The 11,246-nt window shown below is 46.3% G+C and overlaps 1 pseudogene; it reads left to right on the forward strand.

The window, feature by feature from the left end:
* Window positions 1-5,522: 5,522 nt before the first annotated feature.
* On the forward strand, window positions 5,523-7,916 carry LOC141042752 (uncharacterized; annotated as a pseudogene).
* Window positions 7,917-11,246: the final 3,330 nt, after the last annotated feature.

Below are 11,246 nucleotides of genomic sequence, written 5' to 3' on the forward strand. Positions count from 1 at the left end.
AGAAGAAGCGAGAAGATGACGGAAATGACCCGGAGATAAATAAAAAAGACAAGATGCTGAGTCACCCTAAGGATGCGAGCCAGTGGCAAGCATTGAACTTCGAACACCCAGAATTTGGGGACGATCCAAGGAACATCGTGCTGGGCGCGAGCACCGATGGAGTCAATCCGTTTGGGAGCCAGAGAAGCACACATAGCACCTGGCATGTGTTTGTGTGGATGTACAACCTTCCCCCTGGTTGTGCATGAAGAGGAAGTACATTCACATGAGTATGCTAATTGAAGGGCCGAAACAACCAGGGAACGACATCAATCTGTATCTGGGGCTGCTGAAAGAGGAGCTAGACACGCTGTGAAAGCATAGCCAAGGGCTTTCTGACCGAAGAGTGCATCTCCTACTGCATGAATTATCTAGGCATCGAGAACCCCGTTGGTCTGCCCGTCAACAGGCACCTCGGCAGGCTCGCTGGATGGGGTCACCGCGAGGGTCACCGCGAAATGCATGTTGACTTCAAGGGTCGACTCGCCGACTTTGAAAGAGCAAACCTAGTCGCGCTACAACACATAGACGTGGTCGACCCTTGGGTGGTAGAGCACAAAACCTCTATTGAGAAGACGTACAATGCCCGAGGCCAACAGAGGACAGACGGAGATATAATCAAAGAGCACAACTCATGTTTCACGCGTTGGTTCAAGGAGAAGCTTCTGTCATACTCTTTACATGAGGATTCTTCCGTGGAAGAAAAACTCATATTCGCCTTGTCACAGGGCGCCGAGCACAACCTGATGACCTATGAGGCATACGATATCAACGGCTACACATTCTACACCGAGGAAAAGGACATGAAGAGCGATGATTATCAGAACTCCGGGGTAACGATGGAATCCTACACCGGTAACGACAAGGACAGATACTACGGAAGGATCGAGGAGATCTGGGAGCTGAGCTACGCTGGAGAGAAGGTCCCGATGTTCCGTGTCAGATGGGCCAAGAGCGTCCTAAAAGAAGACCGGTATTTCACCACCATGGTTATACCCGAAGCCAAATCCAAGACCGCGGGCGCAAACGTCACCGCGAAAAATGAGCCATGGGTACTGGCTTCCCAAGTGGACCAATGCTTCTTCATTACCGACCCGTCAAAGCCCAGTCGTGTTGTCGTGAGGAGAGGCAAAAGGAAGATCATCGGAATGGATGTAGTCGCCAATGAGCAAGACTTCGACAAGTACGGCGACCCGAAGATGGAAGATGACGACGATGATGAAGTACCACACACCACAAGAAGAAGCAGGACCACCCTACCTAAAGGACGTCCGTTCAAGAGAAGAACTCCATTTGCGAAAAAGAAGGGCAAGAAGATTGTGAAAAGATAGCTAAGATCGATTGTATTTAAATTGTAGTCTTCATTTCTCGATTGTATTTCGACATATGGAAATGGCATTTCTTCTCTTCTAGTCCTCTATCCAGTAACCTGTTTTGTTCAAAACAGTGGGGATTAATGTTGTCTGTACTTACCTTCCTTTAATATTTTGTAACTTCTCCATCACCAAGTTGAAGTATCGACCACTTTCTTCTTGGATTTGGAATTTTTTTCTTCTCCCTCTTGTTTTGTTGCAAATCATCATTTACAGGCACCTTGGGCTTCTTTGTGTTTTCTTCTGGTATTTTAATTGTTTTTATTTATGTTTATTCTGGTAAAAAAAGTTATTAATGGCGCACCAGGAGAAGGTGCGCCATTGCTATCAAGGTATTTATGGCGCACCCCTAGGAGGTGCGCCATTGATATCCCAATTTTTATTTATGTTTATTCTGGTATTTTATTTTTCAGTGTTCCTTTTCCTCCTTAAATTTGCAAACATTTTTTGAAAATGCGAACATTTTTCAAACTCACAAAAAGTATTGAATTTGTTAATATTTTTTGAACTCATGAATATTTTTAAATTTCATGGTCACTTTTGAATTCATGAATATTTTTTCAAATTGGATGATATTTTTTCATATTCATAAATGTTTTACCAATTCACAAATGTTTTGCAACGCAAGTATTTAAAAATTAGTAATAACTACTTATATCGTAACATTTTAAAATTTATGGTCATTTTCTAAAAAATTATTACATGTAACTAAAAATCCAAAAAAAAGATAGTAATGGCGCACCAGGAGAAGGTGCGCCATTGCTATCACGGTGTTTATGGCGCACCCCTAGAAGGTGCGCCATTGGTATATGTATTTTTATGGCGCACCCCTAAAAGGTGCGCCATTGCTAACCCTTCCCTCACTCCGACTTGCTCCCCTTTCCCTCTGGCCTCTCTTCCTCCCTCGCCAGATCCGCGCGCCCTACGTCGACGCGCGCCCCACCTAACCCGACGACCCCCGCGGGATCGAGCACGCCGCCGTCCACCCGCGCCCGCTCCACCGCCGCCGGCATTGCGAGGTGCGCGCGCGAGCCGATCGTCCTCCCATCTCCTCCTCTCCCCGGCCGCGCTCTCCTCCCTCTCGCTCGCTGCTCACGCCCCTCCCTCGTCCCTGCAGGAGCGCGAACCCGAGGAGCCGCACAGCACCGGATCCACCTCGTCTTCTTCCTCGGGTCGCCACCGTCTTCCTCAACTCCGGCCACCTCTGCTGCTACTAAGCTCTCGCAGGGCCTCCTTGCGCCTCCCCGGTGAGATCCGCCTCCTCTCCCCTCTTCCTTCTCGACTTGTAATGTTATCCGTTTAGGATAGGGATTTCATGTATATTGATTCACGGCCTGTATATTGATTCACCAAACTGCCTGATTGCCATCCTACACTCATAGATACACCTCTGTTCTGTAGTAGGATGATCTTTGTCATATATAGCAAATGTGCAATTTTCCTGTTAAGGCAAATATGTGAACAAAAACAGTGCTGCTAAAACTCCACAGCTCAACCTGACGATGGGTTTTGAGATATTGATTAGCTAGCATCTGCATTATATATTTGCCTGCCCCCACCGTATGTAGGGAAAATGAGGACGACTAGTATAGGGATCTAGACATGAGGTGAGATGATGTTGTCCAGCAATATCAACCACTGGATCACACCTGGACCTGGATTGCTGATCCTATATAAAACTTGACCAGTCGTTGTGGTAGAATCAGTTTTTATAACATGAATGGATCCATCACTTTGGGAACTGTCATTTGCACAGCTAGCAGTAGCATATTAATATGTTATATATATTGCTATGGAACTCACATGCTGGCATATTTGCTTTGCTAGAGTCCCTCTTGAATGCTTATCAACAATAGTGACAAGCACATTTGTTACAACAAACAATTTGTACTTGTGCACGGCCTGTATATATGTACTCAGCAGCTGCTTTTCCACACTTTCTACAGGTGCCATTCTTGTTTAATCAGGAACATGGAGGGGAGGGAGAGAGAGAGAGAGAGAGCTAGTTTCTTGGTCTTATAGATGTTATTGTTCCTGTCATATAGCACATGCTAGTTTCTTTATTAGTTGGCTGCTGGTTCTATTTGTTCATATGTATAAGCGGTACTGTTTCTTTGTTATCTTATAAAGGATATAGTCCTTCATTTGTATATAGCTGTAACTCTCTTATTGATCAACATATACCAATTCTGGCAGCTTCTGCTTCATTGGAATCTGGCAGCTTCTGATGTCAAATGACCCCTTTCTCCTGAAATGTTGATTAATTTCCGTTTCGGTTGAGAATGGGGCACTCCTAGGTCAAGAAAATTAGCAAAGGTCATGCCCAATTTTCTTGACCTAGAAGGTGCCCGATTCTCAACCGAAACAAAAATTAATCAACATTTATAGTTTGACCTAGAAGATGCCCAATTTGTTAACTCTAGTGGTGTACTCCTGTTAAATGCAGTCTAGTTACTCCTGTTGTTCAGATTCACGATGTAAGCTCATAGTTTAAATGTTTGTTTAATAAGTAGATGCCACAAGAAACAGTTGTCCCTGAAAAAGAATAAGTAGAAGAATACCTATAGGAGTAGATGTAAGATCATGGAGACATAACATAGATGGCATAACTAAGTTACCATAACTAAGTTACCATGGAGACATAACCAGAAAAGAGAATACCTTTGCGATGGAAGATCAATCCCTTTTAAGACATCAACAATTTTACTCCTTGGCAGGAAAGGGGTTTTATCGGTATTATCATAAAAGTCAATCCTAACAAAACTCCCATCATTAGAATTAATAAGGGGACCTCCAATACCAACCTAGTACACCAAAAATATAAGACTGAATTAGGTTACAGGGAGAAGTACAGGGAGAAGTTGCGCAATGCCAAAGACATAGCTGTTTACAGTATGCGCTTTAATATAGGAGTAGTAAATTAAGGAGAAATTTCAGATTGTTTTTTTTAAGAATACCAAGTTCAGTTAACAAACTAGACTGCATTTAAGAAATAACTCTAGTAGCCTATTTTGCTATTTAGAGCGAACATGGCCGACAACGATGAGGCCGGCGGTTCGGGCAAGTCATTCTGGGAGCTGTCCCGGGAGATGGAGGAAGAACCTCACCGCTATGAGGATGCCGCGGAAGACACTGATCCCGACTACACAACCCCTAATGGCGTCGGTGATGACACCACTGATGGTGCCGCCGGGGATGCCACCACCGATGATGGCAGCGCACGCACAGATGGCAGCCAACCGAAGAGGCAACGGAAGGACCGGCGCCCGAACGTGCTCGGCACCGTCAAGGAGGAATTTACTGAAGTGTCCTCTAGTGGGCATCCAACGGCGCCCAAAGAATTAGTCAGCGGGTACGCGGGACAACTCGGGTGCATTCTCCGGAGCACCGTCTCGATCAACACCGAGAACCTAAGGCATTGTGACCGAGGGAATTTGCGCAACCTCCTCTTCACGAAGCTGCACGAACGATACAAGTTCCCCGGTGACTTCGCAAACACACGCCTCTCAGGGAATAAAGTGAACAGTGCCGCCCTCACGAAGATGAGCACGACCCTGGCTACTTGGAGAGCCGCGGTGAAGAGAAGGATTCTAAGTGGTGATAGTTATGAGAAGATCAAAGAGACAAATCCTTCGATCAGCGAAGCTGACTACCTGGAGTTCAAGATCAAGTGCGAGAGCAACGCATCCGCGGAATCAAGTCAGTGGGGGAAATATATGCGGGACTTGAACTTAGGGGTCCACACACTCGGTCCCGGCGGTTACAGAGTGGCGGAACCTATATGAGATAAGGAGGACGCGGAGCGTGCCGAGCAAGGCCTACCGCCCCTCTTCGATAAATACCGTGACAAGCACACCAGGAACTATGTCAGGGCCCGGTACAAGGTGGACCCGGTAACAAAGGAGCTTACCACGGATCCGAAGACCAAGGCGCTTGAGCTTGTTCTGGTAAGGAATACACCCCCGCGTAATTAGCTCCATATGGTTGCATTCTAATTAATGAAGCCAAATTTCTAAATGGTTCACGTTCCTTTCGCAGGACACTGAAAGCAGTAGCGCGGGGTCTCAGAGCTCCCCTTGGGACACCACTTTAAATAGGGCGTTGAACGTAATGAAACACAAGGATAAGTTCAGTAAGCCATCGTCAGCTGGTCGTGTGGCCGGCAAAGGCTTGTCCACGAAATGGTCGGAATACTATAAGGCTGTGCGAAAGGAGAGAAAGACCAGCTCGGAAAGCCAAGAGCGCGAGGTTAGAGAACTCAAGGCACAAGTGGCGCGGATTCCGGAGATAGTCGAAGAGCAAGTGCGAGACCAACTGGGAGCGACGATCACCGCCATTATGCCTACCTTGCTTGAGGGGCAGCAGGCGTGGATTGCGGGCGGCCAACAGGGGCCCCCCGATTCCTTGCTTCACGGGCAGCAACTCGCACAACGCGCCGGCGCCATTGGTGTCTCCGGCGGAGGCGGCATTGGTGTCTCCAGCGTTGGCGCCGGCATTGGAGCTTAATGCACCCGGGTGTGGGAAGAATATGCCGGTCGGCACCTCGGCAGCAAGCGGCCCCTCCATCACTTGCACGCCCGCCGTTGGCGGTGCCTCGACATTAGCCGAGCTCGACGCCATCACGGTAACTAAGCCTCGGCCGATGACTTCATCTCCTTGCCTTTGACTGGGCATCCCTGACGCCCTACATGTTTTCGCAGGGCGCCGCCGACGTTCCATGCACTCTCCCGCACTTCATGGACGGCGAGTTGATCGATGTCACCAAGGCCAGAATCATTCAACCGGGCAACCATGTGTTCCACGGTAATCCGATGCCACCCACCGTGTATAGGGTTCAACTGGTTCGGGTGCTGCGGGGCTGCGATGACTTGTTACCTCCGTATCGACCCCCTGGGGCCGACGAAGATGATGTGATGACCCTCAGTGCCTGCATAAGCTGGTCCATGCTTTGGCCGAAGAGCCAGATTCGTTTGGGGCAGGGGACACCACCCCACAGACAACACCGCCAGTCGTGCCGGCGCCAAGCCATGGCAAGACCGCCGCAACGCTACCGCCGTCAGCTGATCCGGACATGCATATGGCACAGGATCCGGACGACGACGACGGTACATTTACCAACGTCGATAAGTACTTCAACGAACATGGGTACGGTGACGAATTCTTGAGGCCTCCTTCTCAACAACCCAACCCTGCAAAAGACGATCGCGATCTAGCTGGTACCGCGGAGAAACCCAATTGCAACAGGCGTCGTCTGGCGTTCAGTTCTCAGGAGACGCCTCCAGTTGCCGCCTTCACCGAGCCTCAGATAGCCGAGGTGCGAAATACTATCAGCCCCAACACACTCAAGAAGGTGGTCTCTGAGTAGAACTCGATCCCATTACAGCAGAAGAAGCAGAAGGGACGAAAAAGAAAAAATAACAAGGGTGCGAGCTAGCCGGCACCGAGTACGATCCGTGCTCAGGACGGGTCACCTTCACCTAAGGATATCTGGAGGAGGGTGCATGTGGCGGGTAGGCCGATGCTACCGACTAATCTGCTCAATGCTGCAACCGGTGCTATGCGGAGTCTGCATGACAGTGTTCTTTCTATGGAGAAGCGGCGTCTTTCCGAGAATGATGTGGCATACCCGGTTTTCGTGGCCAAGGTGCCAGAGGGCAAGGGCTTTGTCGATAGCACCATCGGGGGTATGATCGTCCTGCGGTTTGATGACATCTTCGCTATGTTTAACCTTCATCCGCTGCACTACACCTTCATTCGGCTATTTTCGCTCAGTATGGAGATGCGGAACATTAGAGACAAGACCCCTGACATTGTGATAGTCGACCCCTTCTACATGCGTGCCAAGATCATGGGCAGCGCTGGGGACCGGCAAGTCGCGAGTTCATACCTCAAAGGCGTCATTCTGGCAAACCCAGATAAGGATAACTTCCTCATGCCTTACTTTCCCGAGTAAGTCATCCCCTCACCGCCCCGTAACATATGATTTCTTAGATTTCGATCGTTCTTTTTTTTCTAACATTCCGTGTTTTGTGCAGTGACACACATTGCACACTCATCCTCTTAAGCCCGAAATATTCCATGACCACGTATTTCGACTCAGACCGTCAGTCGAAGAAAGACTACACAAATATCAAGAAAGTTCTTGATGATGCTCTCCCCGGCTACACCAAATCTGGAGGCACCTTCAGGAGGCCAATTTATAGGTACGGCAAGCACGTGTTCACCCACGTAACGACGTTCCCCTGCGTCAAGCAGCCGCCTGGCAGTCAGAAGGATGCCTACTGCGCCCTCCATCACATGCGGGTGATCGTACGGGACCATAATCACCTTCTGCTACCAACTAATCTCAAAGATTGGGCCGCACGCTTGTCGGCAATCCAGGACGCGGACATCAGACAAGAATTCTTTCGCATCCAGTCGGAGTTTGCGGAAATCATCTATCAAGATGTCCTTCGTACCTCGGGGCAGTTTTACTCAAATATCAACCGTCCAACAGTGAAATAGAAACAACGCTACAAATGCAGGCTGACAACGATCGCGATTTCATGACCATCACGAAAGACGGCGGCTTCATCCACGCTCCGGTCCCTGAGTTGAGTCGAAAGTAATGATGCTATGTAGTTCTGAAATATCGATTAGGTCATGTTGTAATTAAACTTTAATGAACTTGTATGTCTCTTTAGTTTGGACAGTCGTTCAACTTATATGTAATCGATGCTATTTATTAGTAGGACCATGAATCGTGCTATTAATGTGTTGCTTTTCTCTTCCGATCCTTTTGTTGCATACTTATATATTGCTTATATATTGTCTGTGAATTGCTACTAACGTTTTGTTTGTCTAGTGCATAGAGATGCCGTCGTATGTCGTGTACAAGGGTAAGGCTCCCGGAGTCTACGACGACTGGGAGGAGTGTCGGAGATAGGTTCACCGTTTCAGCGGTAACAGTTACAAAGGGTACACCACTAGGGCGGAGGCGGAAGCTAGATACGCGCGCTATCTAGCGGGAGAGAGGAGGGAGCGGAGGAGGAACCGGATGAAGACCAGTTCCATCGCGATGATGCTCATCGTGACCGCAGCTCTCTTCTATGTGATGGTAGTTTAGATGATCGATATCGACTTTGTAATGTCACGACAAACTCGGCTAATATATATGATGAACTTTGCTAATGTTTCGAGACCTAAACTTGGCTAATGTTTGAACTGCGTTCGCTATTTCGAATTTGGAGACTAATATGATTAATTCTATTGTGTGATGTTTATATTCTGTGTTGTGTAACGTATTTTGTAACCTGTGCAAATACCAGATATTTTGTAACATGTGCAAATACCAGAAAAGCAAAAAATAATAATTCCTAATATTCATAGTAGTGGCGCACCATATTGAGCATTAGTGGGGCACCAAGGCTAAATACCAGTGGCGCATTATGGGGCATAGTAATGGCACATTTGGGGGCATACGTGAAGGTAAATATGGCCCCCTAGGAGGCATAGTAATGGCGCACTGTTGGACACAGTAATGGCGCACTATGTGGTGCGCCACTATTATCTGGGATACTAATTGCGCACCAAAGGTGCGCCATTACTATTTGTTACTAGTGGCGTGTTAATAGTGGCGCACCTATAGTGCGCCATTAATAGCAAAAACCGGTGCGCCACTAACAACCTTTTTTCTAGTAGTGAGGGGAAAGGCTCCAAGAAACAGTGGGACTGCATCTTGTCTCTTGAAAATGCTTATTTAATTAATTAGTGGGATTGCACATTCACAAAATGCACATGTGCTATATTTATCTGAATTTATTGTTGCATGCTAGAGCATTTTCCCCTCCATATAACTTAACATATTATGTATTATGGATTGTAGAAATATTCCACAATGTTGCAATGGTAGGTAGTATTACAACAGAAAGCGTGCTCCCGGGATCTAATAAAAAAAAGGTAATTTCATGTTAACCCTACATCACATTTGGCAGCTATTGGGGAAGGAAATGTAGGACAGTAAAACTTCTCATCCCTGTCACGATTTGGGTATTTCTGGCTGTCAGATTCGTACTTTGGACATTCTTGGCCATCCGCTCAACTTCTGGTCGGGCACTGGGCCACCTTTCCTAAAAGGGCTACTATTCTGGAGAGAAAAAACGAAGCATGTGGTTAATTGGGCCATGTACTATACAAAGACAATTGTCTCAACCTCGCTCGGCCGCACCCTCTCATTTTCTAACCCATTCTCACCCTCTCAAACAGCCTCATTCCCTCCCCGAGATCTCCTTCCAAGCAGCCTGGGCGAAATAGCCGCCCCGGTAGCGCCGCCGCTGAAGGAACCTCAAGCAGCGCCACCCTTCCCCTTCTATCGCTCGCTCCGCACCTAGATAGGCGATGGCTCAATCCTCTCTTCCTCCATCACTCCCTTTCTCCTTCACCTCCATGATGCTACCACCCCATGTCACCTCCTCGTCCCACTGCTCTATGTCGATCCCTCCTATATTTTCATTATTTGAGGTGCTCTAATTATTGTGAAAATTATAAATTATCCTTTTAGTTGTTGCTATCATTTTTGTTTCTATCTATGTATAAGACATAATTGTAACAATAAATAATGCATTATACCTTATTCATTTCTATTGTACAATGTTCATTATTTTAGACTTGCTCATAATATGTCTACTTGAGATTCTTCTGAGTGCCTTATATGAGTACCTTATTAAATTTTCTATTGTTAATACAACCAAAATGAAGGTGTAACATGTGTCGTTGTTCTGCTTAGGAAGCCTTCACTTGGTTAAAGATGATGGCCATTTGTGTGTATTTGTGTTCTAATATTTTGTTGTGATATTGCGGGTGCATGATGCTAGTATATACCGAGGCTCTTATTTCGATTTCAATACAACAATATATCCTATGCAAGGTTTCCTGTTCCTATTGTAGTTTAATCTTCTGCTACTTGCAGGAGAGTAGAGGGAAGGCATCCCATTTCATGATTCGGAGGGACTTGTGTTTTGTATTTTATTGTCATGCAACTGCTTCATGTTTACGTGTCACTACTTAGAAGCGAAGATGCCTATAGACACTTAAATTTTCCATAGTTATGCTCAATCAATGGAGTTGGCTAGGATGCTCTGAAGCTCTGCTTTCGAGGTACACCCTTATAACTTTATGGATTCCTAGGCATTTCAGAGTGATATTACTCAACAAGAATTCCTATATAACTCAACATTTTAATTCTTAAAAAGTTGAATTTTGCGCAAGACTGTTGAGCTCTAGTCAATTTCAGGAGACCGGTGAGCTAGAGGACTATCAACTCAATGTGTATATGTACTACTTTACACCAAAAAAGGACCAGAACTATCAGTTACGAAAAAGAGGTTCGATCTAATAGCTCAGGTAAATATTTTCCTTAGGTTTCCCATGACGCGGTGTAACTCAGGTAGGGGAAACTGCTACTTTGACAAAAAAAGATGTCATAATATCAATATATCAGTGTATTGTTAGCCACAAAATCAATATCGAGCTTATAATTTCTAGACAATTACGGATTTAATTTGTGCAGATGTTGGTAGATGCAAAACTTATGGGAGGGCACCAATGATATGCCTGGTCATTGAGGAGTTCAACTTTGCTACGAATGAGGACAAAGAGCTAGGTGATGATACCCATTGATGTTGAATGCTTCAGGTAAGTCTATTATTACCCTGCATTTTTGCTTAGTCATGTGGGTTTGAAGATGGACCTTATTTGACTATAAAGTTCTGCACAATTCACTTCTAACATATATGACCTAGCAAATAACTTATATGTTGTTGGCTGCAGACATCCTCCTTCTGTTGCGGTGATGCA

Source organism: Aegilops tauschii, chromosome 3 (assembly GCF_002575655.3).
Source record: "Aegilops tauschii subsp. strangulata cultivar AL8/78 chromosome 3, Aet v6.0, whole genome shotgun sequence".
NCBI lineage: Eukaryota > Viridiplantae > Streptophyta > Magnoliopsida > Poales > Poaceae > Aegilops > Aegilops tauschii.